This window comes from Myotis daubentonii, chromosome 2 (assembly GCF_963259705.1).
Source record: "Myotis daubentonii chromosome 2, mMyoDau2.1, whole genome shotgun sequence".
Taxonomy (NCBI): domain Eukaryota; kingdom Metazoa; phylum Chordata; class Mammalia; order Chiroptera; family Vespertilionidae; genus Myotis; species Myotis daubentonii.
The window spans coordinates 94,395,546-94,409,638 of record NC_081841.1 but is presented as its reverse complement, the minus strand read 5'-3'; the positions used below and the strand labels follow the sequence as shown (position 1 = coordinate 94,409,638).

General features: G+C 46.8%; 1 protein-coding gene across 4 annotated transcripts in view; it reads left to right on the top strand.

The window, feature by feature from the left end:
- TSPAN9 (tetraspanin 9) overlaps positions 1-14,093 on the top strand; it is a 211,966-nt gene that overhangs the window by 38,367 nt on the left and 159,506 nt on the right. Inside the window, exon 3 of one of the 4 annotated variants that reach the window (XM_059683861.1) lies at positions 1,640-1,869. The exons of the other annotated variants lie outside the window; for them this stretch is intronic. The gene's annotated coding sequence lies outside the window, so the exon portion shown is untranslated. The remainder of the gene's footprint in view (positions 1-1,639; positions 1,870-14,093) is intronic. 4 annotated transcript variants of the gene reach the window in all.

Sequence of the window (14,093 nt, the reverse complement as noted above, 5' to 3'; positions counted from 1 at the left end):
GCACCTGGTCACCTGCCTGGTGTGAGGCTGAGTTTTGTGGATGTAACAAAGATGTGTACAGCACACTTACCTTGGGGAGCTGCCCCTCAGAGTTGGTGAGCCCAGCACCAGTGAGGGACAATTGCAGGGCTGTCCGTGATAAACTGAGTCCATTAACAGGGAGAGTCTGGGATCTGGGTTCAGTCGGACTCTTGCCATCCATCGGCTTATTAGCAGGTCATGGGTCGATCCCAGGACCTCTCTGAAGTTTCCTCTTTAATAGAACGAGAAGGTTGGGTGGATCTTCCCCAAGGCTCTTTCAGCTCTGCCTAGCTGACAGTTGCCATTTGTCAAGTGCTTTCTAGTGCCAGGCAGCGGGAAGCGCCTAACAGGCCTAATCTCATCGAATCCTCCCAACACCGGGCTCTTTTATTCGCCCTCATTTTATAGATGAGGAACCTAAGGTCCAGAGCTGAGGTTGCAGTCCAGTGGCCCTCGTTCAGATCCACTCCACAGATGTCAACATTTAAACACTGAAGAGATTTCATAAGAAGAGAGATTTCTGGCTTTTTATTGTTGTCAGACCTAATTACATTGACGTACTGCCCTGTGGCACCTATTGGCTGGATCTGAGTCTCAGCCACGGGGCCTGTGCTTCCCTGACCCCTCAGTCTTGGCACAATGTGGGAATGTGCCTGTATGCCCAGCTGGTATCACATGTGCTTAAATCAGGTATCATCTGATTTAAGGCTGCACTGTAACTCCCACCACGTAGGTCACACAGTACTCTGTTAGAGGCAGGAGTCAAATGCAGCTCTCTAGGACTTTAAACCATGACCACCCTGCTGCTTTTCTGAGTTGTTTCTAAATCCCAGCAGGGATTCTTAGGCCCTCTGTTGGAACAGAGGAGATCTTCATCAGGTCTCTAGACGAGGAAGTTGGCAAGAATCCCTCTTTCAGAAAGGTTTAAGCATCTAGCCCTATCCCACGGTGCTGTTGCAGTGAGGCGGCATCTACCTGCTCATCTTTTTAGTCCAGGGAAAATCCATCTCCTTGTCATATGGTATGTCCTTTTCAAATTAATTTGGTGTAATTGTTTTTATTGTCTACTGCCAGGTTTCTTGCACCCTGGCTTCTATTTACTGGAGTGTGAAACTAGGAGATCTCACCTCTTCTCCCCCAGGAGAATTGCCAAAATGCTACACAAAGAGCTAGTATTTTGCCCCAGGCAAACGGAGGCAGGAAATAGGGATGTCTGTTCAGACTGTAGATGCCTCTGGGGTTAGTCGGGGGTCCCTGAGGGCCAGGCAGGCAGGATGCTGGACCTCCCATACAGGGTGGAGCCTCCGAGGGGAGCTCTGGTGGAGGTGGAGGTTTCCTGCACTTGGTGTTGGTCTCTCCAGCTGTTTCCTCCTGATAGCGCTGTTGGACAATGCCACGGTGACTCAACTCCCAGCATCGTGGATGAACAATAGCAGATTTGTCCAGGGTCAGCTAGGGAACTGCGGTTGCACCAGTCACCTGCTTCCAGGCTCCCAGTTGGGAGGAGCCAGTGGCACCTTGAATGGTTTCCCTGCTTGGTCCTAGTGCCCTGGTTGGGTTGATTTCAGGCTGCTGCTTTTTGGTTTCCCTAAGTGTGTCCTCAATCCTTTGTTCACAGCTGATCCAGAGCTTCTGTGGCTCCATGCTGACCAGCTGCCCGCCTGCCATCCAAGTCAAGCTTTGCCAGACCTCCCTTACCCTTGGTTTGAGGTTCAGTGGTTTGGTGCAGTCCGTGAAGGCTCTGAGTCTCTGCCCAGGCATTCAGGACCTGGATGAGCTTCAGATGAGAAAGGCAGCTGTGTGATTCTTTAATCTCCTCCAGTGGGTAGAGGATTAAGCGATTTTTTGGTGGGTTTGTTATTATGTATTATGTGTTTTTTTCTGTGAGTTATCTAACTGTGTCCTTCCAGTAACTCTCTCAGGGAGGTATCATCACCCCTCTTTTACAGATGAGGCGTCCTAGGGACTTTGGGTAAAGAGCTTGCCCAAGATGTCAGATCCTTCTCACTTTGAAGTGCTGTGACATATGACTTCCTAGGCAGGGACCTGGGTATGTGAAAGAGTTTAAAAAACAGTGTGAACCAATGATAGAAGATGAGTATTGGATGTGTTTGAAGGCAGCCATGTAAAGGTGAATGGGGCCTGGAGTTTACAGCAGAGTGGGGGAAACACTCCTGTTCTCGGCTAAGTCTGATGCAAAACAGTGTGATTGGTGCCAACAGGGGGGCTGCTGGAGGGATTTGGAACTACGCTTTCATCTGGTATGTGACCAATTGGCTGAAGAGACACTTTAAACAGAAGTGCATAACCCCTGGACACAGATAATAGGGTGGTGAAGGCCTAGGGTGCGGGGGGAGGGGTTGGTGGTAGAGATGGGTTAGAAGAAGTCAGTGGGGGGGGGGGGGAGGGGGTATATGTAATACTTTCAACAACAAAGAAAAAAACACCCCCAAAAACAAAAGTGGTAAATTCCTGTCAGCATGATTGAAACTGGTCCATGTAGAAAATGCCGAGATACAGTGCCGTTTTTGTCTAGAGTTGCAAAATTGCAACACTGCTTAGAATTATTATTATTATTTTAATCCTCACCCAAGGATATGTTTTTATTGAGTGATAGATAGATAGATAGATAGATAGATAGAGATATCAATTGGTTGCCTCCTGTGCACTCCAATCCACAACCTAGATATGTGCCCTGAGCAGGAATCAAACCTGTGACCTTTCGGCGCATGGGACAATGCTCCAACCAACTGAACCACCAGGCCAGGGCTGATTTTTGTTCTTTTTTATGTTCTTCTGTAATGTCTAAAATTTCTTTAGTGAACAGTAACAACAGCAGCATCTTGGTGTTCCCCAGGACCTCGCCCTGTAAAATGAGGTCTCTAGTCCTTTCCGAAGCATGGCATTCACTGTGTGTGAAGAGGTGCCTCCTCTTCCTTTCCTTCTCTGTCACACTCTACCTCCTCGAGTCATCTCCCTTAATTGGCTGTAGATTTACAACTGAAGAATGATTTTTAAAAATACGTATATATTTATTGGTTGTTTCCGAATACTGTGACAAGAGAGATGTTTCATATTTCTTACTCTAAAAACAAACCCCTAATTTAAGTTCCTTCCCACCTATGTGATCCCAATTGATTTTTTTCTTTTTAGTTCAGATGGTCTTTTTCAGAAGAATTTTATGCTCCTGCCTTAAATGGCCTCTGAAAGCCCAATTTAAAATGATACCTTGTTGGCCTATTAGGAATAGCAGTCCTGCCTGGTTTCACGAGAGGAGTGGTAAAGAGGGAAGCTTGCTGTTTTAACAAAGTTTTCTGGCTGACGCTAAGCTTGAAACTGACCCCCAAAGTGAGCCCAGAGAACACTTGTGATCCTTACTCAAGAACAGCCTCTTTGAGGTGAAGGGATTGAGAAGGACTAATTGACAGTTACAAAATAGTCACGGGGATATAAAGCACAGCATAGGGAATAGAGTAAAAAAATATTGTGGTAACTATATATGGTGTCAGAAGGGTACTAGACCTTTTGGGGGGATCACTTTGTAAGTTATATAAATGTGTAACTGCTATCCTGTACACCTATTATAATATTGAATGTCAACTGTAATTGAAAAAAATTAGAAAAAAGAAAGCATGCTCAATATAATAAATACATAGAAGTAAAGAGAGCACAATAAAACTCTCTTATAATCCCACCACTTTGAGAAAACCATAGTTGCCATTTGGGTATTTGAATATTCACATTTCTATCCAATTATATAATCACTAGAGGCCCGAGGCATGAAATTCGTGCAAGAGTAGGCTTTCCTTCCCCCAGCTGCCGTCACCAGCTTCCCTCTGGCACCCAGGACCCGAGCTTCCCTTGCAGCCCCGGCTTCATCCGGAAGGTCGTCTGGAAGGATGTCCGGTCTAATTAGCACATTATGCTTTTATTATTATAGATACATTGACATTTTTACAAAAGTAGTGTCTGTCATATGATATATTCCATTTATTTCTGTCATTAACATTTATTGTAAACAACTCTGACATCAGTAAATATTTTTCTATAATTTTTTTAAAAAAGAGCCTTTTTGTTTGTGTTTTGTGGATAGGGATCAGGAATTAGTATATCACTCAGCATTTAAGGCCCCTAAACATGTTGTTTGGATAAATACTGGCTTTTTTTGGCAATATTCACTCCCAACAATGAGATTTCCTATGAGCTTGTTGTATTCAAGAGTCCAAAGAAAACGGTATCCTGTGGTGGCTAAGAAAAGAGGTTTTGGGTCATAGAGATTCAGATCCTGGCTCGCTAGCGTGGTGATTGTGAGCACGTCTCTTAACTTCTTGGAGCCTCACTTTCCTCCCTCTGTAAAATGGGTGCAATGCTGAAACCTCATAGGGGTGTGATAAGGATTAAATAAGATGATGCTTATAAAGTATTTAATACAGGATCAATAAATATCTGACTAATATTAAAATGGTAATTTTGTTATTTTTGTAGAGGTTCCCCCATCCTGTTTGGCTCTCAACTTGTGTGGGCCAGGAACGTGGGTTCAGTGGCCCATTATCTTAAAGACCCAGAGCCCTGATCTCTTTCTTTCCCCCAGTTCCACCTTTAGGACCCCAGCACTCCTCCTTTGGACAGGCAAACACCGGAAGGGATTATCTCCTTTACCTTCTTGAGTATTCTCACTTAATGGGGAATAAACTTTCAAACATAGAAGGCCTGTTCTCAGATCATTTTCAAGGGGGCTTTAAATACCAAAGGATAAATCCCCCTGCCCCCAGAATTGCCTTCTTCCCCCTTGCACATCCCAACAAGGCTTCTTGGGTTACCACTCTCTGTTCCTCACTGGTTAGAGCAAAGACAAAACTCCAAGGTTCAGTGGTTATCACCATCACCACCAGCACTTTTTTTTTCTTAATTTTTTTTTATTGTGGCAAAAATATATAACATTTATTATTTTAACCATTTTTAAGTGACCAAGTTTAGTAGTGTATTAGTGTTCTCCAGAGAGACAGAACCCATAGGATACACACACACACATATTTCATATCCATCTATATAAAACTCTAATATGCAAATTGACCAAATAGCAGAATGACCGGTCACTATGATGTACACTGTCCACCAGGGGGCAGACGCTCAACACAGGAGCTGCCCCCAGCCTGCAGGCCCTGACTAGTGGCCGACAGCAGGGGGGATGGAGCTGGCAAGTGGGCGGCACCAGGCCAGCCAAGGCAGGTGCAAATGGGGAACCCCGATCACCCCACAGATTGGCCCTGATGGCCGATGGCCGGCCAGGCCTAGGGGCCCTACCCATGCACGAATTTCGTGCACTGAGCCTCTAGTATAGTATAAATTGAATTGGCTCACGTGATTATGAAGGCTGAGAAGTCCCACTGTCTGCCATCTGCAAGCTGGAGACCCAGGTGGTGTACTCTGAGCTCAGTCCAAAGGCCTGAAGACCAGGGGAGCTGATGGTGTAAATCCTAGTCTGAGGGTAGGAGAAGATGAGGTGGGGTGTCTCAGCTTAAGCAGTGAGGCAGGAAAAAGGCAAATATCTACTTTCTCCACTTTTTATTCTGTTCAGGCCCTCAACTGATTAGATCAGGGGTGGGGACCCTTTTGTCTGCCAAGGGCTATTTAGATATTTTTAACATTATTCAAGGTCCATACAAAATTACCAAATTAAAAATTAGCCTGCTATACTTGGTCAAGCATTTAATTAACTCACCCCTAATGCCTAGGCAGGGCCAGACCAAATGATTTCTTGGGCCTTATATGGCCTGCAGGCTGGATGTTTCCTAACCTGGATTAGATGATGCCAAGCTACATCGAGTACACCAATTCAAAAGCTGATCTCGTCCAGAAAACCTCTCACAGACACACCCAGAAATAATGTTTAATCTGGGCACACCATGGCTAGTCCAGTTACACATAAAATTTTGCCTCACAAGTGGCATGAAGTACATTCACATTATTGTCTAACCATCACTACCATCCATCTCCAGAATTTTTATAATTTCAGTCTGAACTTCTGAACCCGTTAAATATGAACTCCCCATTCTCTTCCCAACCCTCTGCCCCTGGCAACTACCACTCTACTTTCTGTCTCTATGAATTTGACTATTCTAGGACCTCCTATAAGTGCAGTCATACAGTATTTGTCCTTTTATTACAGGCTTATTTCACTTAGCATAATGTCCTCAAGGTTCACCCATGTTGTAGCATGTATTAGAATTTCATCCTTTTTTAGGCTGAATAATAAATTTCATTGTATATATAGATCATACTTTGTTTATCCATTTATCTGTTTATGGACGCTTGAGTTGTTTCCACCTTTTGGCTATTGTGTATTATCATATTTTAAAATTAAATTTCCACAATCCTCTTTTTGAGTCATTGCATTGATTCTCCAGCACATGTGTAGTAATATGCCTGTGTGTGCGCGTACACACACATGACTTTGTGTAATTGAAGTGATGAATGCACACCTTTAGTAATAATACATGTATAGGCGCCGAAACCGGTTTGGCTCAGTGGATAGAGCGTCAGCCTGTGGACTGAAGGGTCCTAGGTTCGATTCCGGTCAAGGGCATGTACCTGGGTTGCGGGCATATCCCCAGTAGGAGATGTGCAGGAGGTAGCTGATCGATGTTTCTCTCTCATCGATGTTTCTGACTCTCTATCTCTCTCCCTTCCTCTCTGTAAAAAATCAATAAAATATATTAAAAAAAATAATACATGTAGAGGTGTATTTTCCTGTGCATTGGATCTATTTATCCATTTCCCTAATCAGGCTGTAAATGCTCTGCGGCCAGGAACTATGCTTAATAATTACTTTTACTAGCTCTTGAGAGTCCGTTTTAGAAAGTGGTAAAAGATCTTGGTTAAGACTGTGGGTTCTGAGGTCAGACCACATGGGTTTATATCCCACTTCTACCACATACTGGTTTGTCATTGCAGAAGTCACTTACCTCTTCAGCACGGTTTGTCTGCATTTGAACAGTGATGATGATGGTAATAACCAACTGCATAGGTCCATTACAGAAATGAAAAGAGATAATCCATATGTAGGGTTTAGCAGTGTCTGATACACCATAACCCCTTAACTGTTGGCCTAAGAAAAAGTTGAGATCTTAATATCCCTTTCAGAATTTGCCTCTTTTGTCCTCAGAGTTTCTTTGTGAGGTGGCTGAAGAGGAAGATGAATGGATCTGCTGTGGATCTGAGTCCCAGGGTTATGGGGAAAGCCGTGAGGAACCAGGCAGAGTTAGAGCCCTGCTTACTGCTACGCTCTACCGTCCCCCATTGCTCTTAGTCTCTACTCTTCCCCATTGCCCTCTGCCCCTGTTCAGGTGGTTTGGACTCTGAGCACCCCAGGCCCTGGGTTTTCTTTGATGCCTTCCGCGAGTCCTCTTGCCTGCATGGGCTGCTGATTAGTGGCAGCGAGGGGAGCCTTAGGCACCACACTGAAGGACTCCTTTAAGAGGGTGCTGTTGGGATGCCCAGTGGGTCACTTCCCAGCTGCTTGGCTGCCTGTGCCTGTGGCCAGTCCTGCCCCACCAGCTGAGTGAGTTGGTGAAAACAGAAGTTTTTCTTTTTTTTCCTACTTAACAAAAATTTCCCAAATACTTGCTGGATCCTCTTACAATTTCTTCTTAGCATCAGCTTCTAGCTTTCTGGCCATAGGCAGGTGAGGAGAAGGTTCTGCCACGTGAGGCTAATTTTCTGCTCTGCAGAGACTTCTGCTTGAAGCAGGAGGTGGAGCTGGGCAGGTAAGTTCAAAGACAGTCACCCCTCAAGTCAGGCGAGGGGGCTTCTCGAGAGTGGCACTCAGGACTGGCCTGTGGCACGGTGGCCACGTGGCACTCACTACCTACCTGACCTTGAGCAAGCTGCTCTGCTTTTCAGCCTCTGTCCTCATCAGTGAGATGAGATAATAATAGTGTCTGCCCACGGAGATGTGAGGACTCAGTGAGATAATCCCTGGAAAATGCTTAGCATAGTGTCTGGCACACATGGGGATGCGCTAAAAACGTAAGTTACTTCTATTTTTATTGGCAAACTGTTTTTGCTATTCCCAGCCATCCGCTTCTCTACACCTTTTCTCTTTTTTGGCAACCCTGAGTCCTCTAGGGTCCCAGTGTCCTTGAATGGTTCCTTCTCTCCGGTGGTGAAACCCACTCTTCATATTGTAGCCACATTAGATTTTAAGGGTAGGAACTTCAAGGTCATCTGGACCAGTCCCTGTCTGATACCCGTCCTTGCTGAGCGGGGCCTTTGCTTTTCTTTTACCTTCTCACCTCCTTTGACAGGGAGCTCTCTACCTGCTTATATAGTTTACTCTGTCTTTGTAATGCTTTCCACTTTTGGGGGAAAAAGGAACTGAACGTTTATGGAGCCCTTTATCTGCCAGGGGCCGCTAGGCACATTCATGATCTCATTTCATTGCCCCTCCAGGCCTTGGAGCCTGTTGATGGCGTTATTCCAATTTGCACAGATGAGAAAACAGGCACAAGAAGGCTGGGTAAATCTCTAAAGGTCACATGGGAGAAGGTGATAGTGGGGCTTGATTAAGCGTGGACTGTGTGAAGCTATAGCCGTGTTCTCCGCATGGATGCTGGTATATAGTGTAGAGGCCAACAGCACAGGCGCCCAGCTCCTCCACTTGCTGTGTGACTGTGGGCCAGTTCCCTACCTTCTCTAAGCCTCTGTTTATTCTGAAAATGGAAATAATAGTAACATCTTATGCTGATCAAGCCATTGGCACAGTGCCTGGCACGTGGTGATGTGCAGGGAATGTTAGCCCTCATGCGCACTGTACTGTCAGAGTTTGACCTCTGGGAGGCTCCTTCTGTCCTCTGACCACTTCCCGATAGGCCCTTGGGCATTGACATCAGGTATCATCTCCCTCTCAAAGCCTGCTCCATATTTTACAAAATTATTTTTTTATTGTGGTAAATACATAAATAACATAAAATTAACCATTTAAAAGTACAATTCATTGGCATTAAGTCCATTCACTGTGTTGTAAAACCATCCCTGCTCCTTAGTTCCCTAACTTTTTCATTGCCCCAAACAGAAAGCTGCACCCTTAGACATCTTCCCCCACCTCCATACACCTCAGCCCCTGGCAACCACTGATCTGATGTCTGGATTTGCCTATTCTGGACATTTTGTATAAATAAAATCATTCAAATATGTGACCTTTTGTCCCTGGCATATTTCAGTACTTAGCATAATATTTTCAAGATTCATTCATGTGTAGCATGTATCAGTACTTCATTTCTTTTATGGCTTAAATAATATTCCATGGCAGTATTTAGCATATTTTGTTTATACATTCATCTGTTGATGGACATTTGGGTTGTTTCCATTTTTTGATTATTGCGAAAAGACCTGTTATGAACATTCATGCACAAGTTTTTGTTTGGACACCTGTTTTCATTCTTTTGGGTATATACCTGGATCATATGGTAATTTTATGTTTAACATTTTGAGGAACTGTCAAACTATTTCCACAGTGGCTACACCATTTTACATTCCCACCAGCAATATATGAAGGTTCCGATTTCTTTCTGTCCTTGCCAACACTTGTTATTTTCCATTTAAAAAGAATTAAAAACAATTATGACCAGCCTGGTAGCAGTGAAGTGGTATTTCATTGTGGTTTTGATTTGCACTTTCCTGATGACAATGGCATTGAGCATTCTCCTTCAGTTTTAACATTCTGACATTCTCTTGACCCAGTTCTCAGGTCCTCCATTATTTATTCATGCTTTTCAGAACGTGGCCCCATTTGTGTAGATCCTGTTAAAAACACCCAAGTCCAGCGCAGGCCTCCAGCTAGTTTGGGACCAGCCTGGCGTGGGAGACTCCCACTTCTCAAGTTCCTGATATGCTGCTTTCCTGTATCCAGTCTCGTCTTGGTAGCATCATCCTTCTCTTCAGCTTGTGGTGCTCCGCAGGTTCTGCTTTTAATCCCTAGTGGTCACAGATGATTCAGCCTTGTCCTGTCCACTCCTGGTTAGCCAGCTCTCTTTCCCTTAAGTCAGGGTATGGAGCCTGGCACAGAACTCTTCCTCCCCTTTGGGCATTTATTAATCCACCAGGTTATTGCTGCCTCCAGCCCGAATGTCCCCACCGTCTCCACAGGATTATTCTGAGAGCTTTGCTTCCCAGAGACCAGTAACCTCGTTCCCTCTGCGAGTGACTGGAAGGCACTGTTTTTCATCTCTTGGGTGGGTTTACGGTTTCAGGCCTATTTCTGACCAGGAATCAAAGACTGCCCCTCAGTGGAGGAATTTCAGGCATGAATGAGCAGATGGACGAGGTATTTTGGGGGGCAGAGATTTTTGTCTCTGTGCTCCAGAAACCACTCCACCATCTGCCTCGGTGCTAGAGACCCCACCCATCCTGGGAAAGACATGGGCCCTCTTCCTGCTCTCTGGCCTGTCCTCTGAGACCTGCCTGCCTCCTGAGGCACTTTCCTTACCAGGATAGGGTTTGGCATAAAGTGTTTACTTCAAAATAATGCTCAATTACATGAAAATGTGGTTGCTGCAAAAAATAAAAATAAAAAAATCATAAAAGTAATAGAATAAAATGTGAGAGAGCCCATTTTCACACCTGTCCCTCAACCCCCATGTCCTTCCTAGGGGAAATCACAGTGAAACTTGGCCTGGATTCTGGATTCTTCCAGGCCTTTTATTCCAATGTTTTAATCCCCCCATTCCCCCATTGACTCTCATCTAAGAGAAGCTCCAAACGAAATAACACCATCAGACTGAACTCAAACAAAATGACTTCAGATATGCCCTAGAATGATGCTTCTTGAAAGTTGGACAGCATTTGGCTTTTTTCTCCTTAGCTGGCTCTAACTAACTAACTCTGCAGTGTGGACTTGAACGAGGGGTAGCTGGGAAGGAAAACCCTGATGAGGAGGGTGGAGGATCTCAGGCGTAGAGGATCTCAAGAATCAGATATCAAGAAAATGGACGGTAAAGGGCAGGAGAGGGAACTGCCATTGTGATCATCCGCCGCCACACAAGTGTACGAGCTAGACAGCGGCCTGGTTTCCATTCCAGCTCAACACTTACTGGCTGTCACTTTGGGCGAGTGCAGTTTACTGAACCTCCCTGGGTCTTTGTTTCTTCTAGAATGAAGAGTTAACACCTCGGGTCGTAGTGAGGCGTTACAGGAAAACAGTGCCTGAGAAGGTTTGGTGAAAGGGTTAGGCTCTCTGTCCTCACTGTCAGGTGCAGGGTTAGTGCTTTCCTTCCTTTGCCCGTGTCAGCTCAGCGTCAACCGTGGCCTTCCTCTTCAGCCTGTCTTTGTGAGGCTGGAGCAGAGCTAAGGTAGTGGCAATGCTAAAAATAGCAGCCTCAGCATCAGCACAGGGGTGTTCAGTGCATTTTTACTGTATGAATGGGTGGTGGGTTGAGGCTTCCCCCTTCTCAAGATGAGAGTGTAGTGGGAACAGTTACACAATTAGCTGCTATTGGTCATTGACGCGTTAGTATGAATTAGTGTCATAGATAATTTTACCTGAAAGGGATCCAAGAAATGATCCTTTGTTCTACAAAAGGGGAAGTTGTAAGGCTCTAGGAAGGAAGAAACTTGCCGAGTGTTATGTGGCCAGTTGGTGGCCAGTCGAGGCTGGGGCCCAGGTCTCCTGATTTTTATTGTGCCCTGTGCTTCCTGCTAGCTTCTGCCTCCCATAGCTTGTCTCTCACCCACAGTCCAGGTGTGCCGGGCTGACTGATGGTCATTGCTGGTGGCCTTCTGGCTTGTTGCCTGCTCTTATTTGTCATGGCCACTAGATGGCAGCAGGAAACATAAATTTCTCTCCCATGTTGATTTTATTCAGGTCAAGACCTTTGCTCTAGGGTGAATCAGCCATCATTTCTTGGGTGGCACAGGGATTCTCAAATTCCACACATCACTGGCTCCAGGGTGGGTCTGTGGAAAGGCTGGGATGGAGCCAAGGCAGCCCAACATCCACTGTCTCACAACATTCGTGAAAAGTGGCTGTCTCAGCTCAAACAGTCCCCAGGAGGTGCCTTTTCCAGAGCCCTCTATGTGCCCAGACTCTTCTCAGAGCTCCCGCTATTGGGAAAGTCTTATCCTTTGTCCCAGGCTGGGTTTTAGTGCCTTAAATGGACCAAAAGCTGAGACCCAGTGTCACTGAGGACAGTCCAGTTGCTCCCTGCGGAGTCCCTAGCTTGGCAGCCTGTGCACATACTGACGGTGCAGTGTTGGTGGTGGAAGGACAACGGCATGAGGCCAAGGACCTGCCTAGTGATGCCTAATAGCAGACATCTACAAATACTCGCTCAAGCCAGGGAGAGCGCTCATCCTCTCCCAACGTTAACTCTTTGACTCCTTACGCACAGCTGGTGGTGTGTGGGGACTCGGATCCAGGCAGGCTGCTCCAGAGCCTGGTTCCGACAGAACCCCCCACCCCTGAGCGCCATCATCCTTAAGCCCTTTGCTTATCACTCGACATGGTTCCTCCTATCTCCCACGGTTTGACGTGGTCTTCCCAATGGCCCTGTGTCAGGTACTGGGGTATTCTCTTTACAGATGAGGAAGTTGAGGCTCAGAGAAGGTAAGGATGTGTCCAACACTTCAAAGACAGGATGCTAGCTCAGTCATTATTTTTGTTTTCGCCCACACGCTGTGGCCTCTATTTGTAGTGAAGCCGGTGTGTGTATTGGGGGGCTAGTGGGAGTGGGAGAAGCACTCACCCCATCTCAAGGTCAGGGTGACTGTCAGGAAACCTATCCTGTTATTTTATAGTCACATCTAACACCTCTGTAAGGGGACAGTGTTTGAAGGTGCCCTGTGGGAAGCCTAGGCCCCTAGCCTGTAAGTGAACAGGGAGGGGGGTGGAGAGCAGATGAGATCGGGAGGTGGCCACCTGGCCACCACCTCCTCCCTCCGAGCATCCCAGCATCGGGTCCTGAGTGGGAGGCAGGGTGGAGGGGAGGCTGGCCTGGGACAAGCCCCAGCTCACACTTGGCACTGTGGAGCTGCCAGTTGGTCTCAGCTGCCAGAACCTTCCACGGGCTGTCATGCCAGGAAGGCTTGGGCCAAGTGTTTGTGGGGGTTTTTGTTCTGGGAACCAACTTTCTGTTGACCTTTTGAGTTACAGGTGCTTCTCTGGGCTCCTCTGAAGCAAGGGGGCTTTTGCTGAGACCCCCTTTAAAGGTGAACCCTTCCTGGTGCAGCACCTTTTCAACTCCGGGCAGCAGTGGGATGGCTCTGTGCTTCTCCTTGTCTTCTTTCCTCTCCAAGATGGGTCTCCTCGAGGTCCTGGTCCTCCACCCCCATTCGCACCCTCTCTGGGTGTGGGGCCCATTATAGCCATCAGCTTCGGCAGAACTGCAGCTGGTGACTGACAGGAGTGGATGGGAAGATGGGTGCTGGCCATGCCTATCTTTCCCTGGATGATCTGCTTCTGGTCACCCCAGGCCCCCCACCTCTCCTCAATGGAGGAGCCATGTGTCTGCCTCTGAAGCCCAGTTTCTGTCCCAACTCCCTGCTCTCCCAGATCTCTACCTCCTGCATCCCACGGCACCTCTGGCTTCACATCCAGTGGGTTCTGCCAGTACACGCAGCCCCTTGGGCACCTGACATCCACACCGCCTGTATTTGGGCCCCAGTGGAGCGTTGCCCCCTGGGTTGCCAATTCAAGGGCTTCTGCTTTCCAGCCAGACGCCCACAGGACTGTGTCTCAGGCTCTAACATCCTGCTTGGCTTGTTCTCTTCCCCCCACCCGCAGCTCCAGCTGTAGCCTCCCTGTTGTGCTCCTGGCAGTAGGCTTTCTGGGGGTGGGGGTGGGGGGCTCCTTTCCCCTTGGCCTCTTCTCTCTATATTACGTCAGCTTCCAGCCCAATACCCCTGGGGTCTAGTAAGGGAGGGCGTTTTATTAATTTTTTTCCAGGGAAAATAATTTCCCCTCTTGTCAGTGGATTTCTGCATTCAGTTCTTTAGGGGCTTGACTTCTTCCAGGCATTCTATCCCAGCCTCCTTGCTGCTCAAGGGATGGGGCAGCTTTGTTTCCTTAAACTAGGGCC